Below are 3,237 nucleotides of genomic sequence, written 5' to 3'. Positions count from 1 at the left end.
AGGGCCGGGGGCTCTGAGTGCCGCTGCGGGCACGGCGGATCGCCGGGCACAGGGACTGCACAGCTCGGAAGGGGCTGCGGGCCTTTGGTGCGGTATCGCTGTTACGTAAAGCATCGCCCGCGATGAGGATGGCGTTATGCTCTGTGATCGGGAGAGCTGTCACCTAACATTCCTGAACCCGAGTTGACGAGATGTTGTTTTTTCAGTCGGTGCTGTTGGGTGCTGTGCTGCAGAGCTCAGTGCTTTCAGTTGCTTACTATTCCGTTTGCATCTTTAAATGGGAAAGTGGCAAACTTCATGACTTCCTCTCACCTGAGTGCTTACACCCATGCCTCAAGCTTAATCTGCAATGCTGATACCCCGATGAGAGCAGTGCCTCCTGTGGGCCCCTCTCACAGCCCATCTCCAGTGCACTCCTGTGTGATCATTTCCTTATGAAGGCGCTGACGGAGCTGTGTTCCCACTGATGTCAGTCAGCCCTCCCACTTGCCTCCTGTGAGCAGAGCAGGCACTTACTCAGCACTGACACTCTTGGAAATTAACTTGTTCTCCTCGAGCGTCTGCCTTTATTTTCACCACGCTGCCAGCTCTCTTCTCCTTACTGAACTTCTCAGAAGTGCTTCTCTAGCTCCTTACTGTGAGAGGGAGTGCTGTGCAGCCTGGAGCGTTATTGTGAAATAGGGTCCAGTCAAGTGATGGAAGGAGTGGCATTCAGTATCTCCTCTAATGAGGGAACCACCATTAAAAGCACAGTGCTGCTGTTGTGTCCTGTGCCACAGCAAGGTGTGCGATGTACAGCCTTAGTCATGTTGGTACTGTGTGGGTATGGTATGTGAGTTATACACCGCTCGTGATGGTGATTGTGGAGTTCTTGCTGTCAGTAGCAGGAAGGGAAATTTTTCCATTGGGTATCACAAATATTTTGGCTTTCTTGATGTGTCAGTATTATCTTTTATGATTTCCCAACTGCACTGTATTTGCTTTATAGCATTGTACAAGAGCAAGTCCTCCTCTGCTGAACGCTGTTCTTAGTCATGAAAGAACACGGCAAAGTTCAGCTCCAGCTTCAAAAGCAGATTAAAGCCCTGATATTTTCTTCCCAGCTCTTAGTTACTGCTTTTCTCAAACATTGTGAGATGGAGCACCTGGGGTTGATTTTCTTCATCAGTTTTGTTCAGGAAGCCACACAGCAACCAAAAAAAAAAAGATCATATTTGTGTGTTTTGCATTCTTCCCAGTTATAATGATGTGAACTTGATAAAAAATCCAGTGAAATATTTCTTGGTTGTCTTTTTAGTGACATGGAATGTGTTTTTCCCTGGTTATAACCCAACTATTTAATGAAAGAATGCCACTTTTTTTTTTTTTTTAATCTGCAAACACCATAGAGTTTGCTTTGTTCAGGTTTTGTAAATAAATACTTTCAGCAGAAGTCTGTCCTGACCTCACAGTTGGTAGATAATAAGTTGGCAAGCACACTTGAGTTCCTCCTTCCTTTTCTAGCTCCCAGCTGCTGCCAAAGGTGCTCTGCTACACTTTGTTTTCCACAGTGGTTGCTCCTGGATGTCGGATGTGACTGAAGACACACAGCTTGTGTGTTACATGCAGAGAGAACCGTGCCTGTGTCTGTTGAAGCAGACGCGACTCCGACCAGGTGGTTGGTGGATGGGGAAGCCCAGTGCTGTCTGTGTTGGTGAGAGCAGCCATAACTGCTCATCACTGCTTCTGCGCCTCTGTTCTTTTCCCTCCTGCTCGTTCTCTTGTTTGGAGAGTTCCTTGTAGTTGTTACTAGTCTTTTCCTTTGCTTTAGGTCACCAGAAGGCTGTATTGAGAGCAGAAAGAGCAGCAAGTGATACCCATGTTTGAGGCTGAACATTGAGTGCTGAGAGGTGAAATGGGCAGCTGTCCTGCAGGCAGATTTGTCCTTGTTAGGAAGTGGGGGAAGAGTGCCAGGATCTTCTAGGAGGCCACGTTAGTGGGCAGCAATGTGTTTGCAGAGCTGGGAGAAAGTGACACAGCGTCGTGTGTGGGGTCTGAGGGTGTCAGAACAGATTTGAGATTTTAGTGACGGTGAGGTTTGTTCTCTGCTGCAGTAATTTCAGATTGTACATGTGTGTGCTTTGTTCTACGGGCAGACTTCTCTGCCATTACTGTAAGCTCACAGTTACCTTCAGACAGGGGCTGAGAAGTAACAAAACCCAAGTCTGCTGCCTCCCAGCTCATTTGTTTTCAGTGTCCCTCTTGGAGTTTGTGTCATGGAACAGCTGATGTTGGTGCCATCGTCTCTAAAGCAGAAAACCTCCAAGTTGTGAGGAGATGGAGGGGCCATAGCATGAAGAGTCTGAAAACGAGTCAGAAAGCTTAAGAGTTTGGGCTTTGGTAGAGCAGTGTTAATGACGTATGTAAAATATATTGCTAGCTGTATTAAAACAAGAAAATAAGGAAGTGAATTGATGGAACTGCAAAAGCAAAGATGAAATAACTTAATCTAGCAATTACTCTTCTCTGCAGGGTCGTTCCTTTTCTGCAGTTACTCAGGGCTGACAAGATGACTTTTACCTTGTGAAATGTTAGAGATTCTGTCGCAGCTCAGGAAATATAACTGCAGAGGCTCCGGCTCCTTCCTGTCATAAAGCTTTTCTCCTGAGTTTAGTCAGCCAATATTTTTATAGCAGTACTGTTCTTAGGCTTCTCATTTTTTTTTATTTTTTTTTCCTCTGGAAATGCAGACGGATTTTCTCTTGCAGTTGCTGTGTAACTGGAGGTGCGCAGCCCTGTTGTGGCGGTGCTGGGAAGGGGAGGGCTGTGGCTGTTACCCACGGCGGTGCCTCGCAGTGCAGTGCAGTGGGAGCAGGGCTCACTTCCTCGCCTGGTGTCGTGCCAGCTTCGTACGTGCAGTCCTGAATCCCACTTTCCCATTTAGCTGCAGGATTGTTTGCGTCACGCGCTCGCGTCTCCTTTGGTGCCTGCCATCTCCCCAGGCTCTCCAATTCTTACTGCTTTCCAGGTTTCTTTCTCCAACTTTGTTTCAAACCTCCCTTTTTTCCCTAATGTGGTGAACTGTACTGCTTCCCAAGTGCGTTAGCTTGTAGTTCTTCAAGTTGTGGTGTCTCTTGTTCTTACTTGATTTGTTAATTATTCCTGCTGACGAATGTGAAACCCAGTTTATTAATAGCACCAGGTACCAACAGGAGGAAAAAACCCTCATGTACTTGAACTGTACAAACACAGAATGAG

Source organism: Meleagris gallopavo, chromosome 15, assembly GCF_000146605.3.
Source record: "Meleagris gallopavo isolate NT-WF06-2002-E0010 breed Aviagen turkey brand Nicholas breeding stock chromosome 15, Turkey_5.1, whole genome shotgun sequence".
In the NCBI taxonomy this organism is placed as follows: domain Eukaryota; kingdom Metazoa; phylum Chordata; class Aves; order Galliformes; family Phasianidae; genus Meleagris; species Meleagris gallopavo.
Note: the sequence above shows the minus strand (reverse complement) of the source record.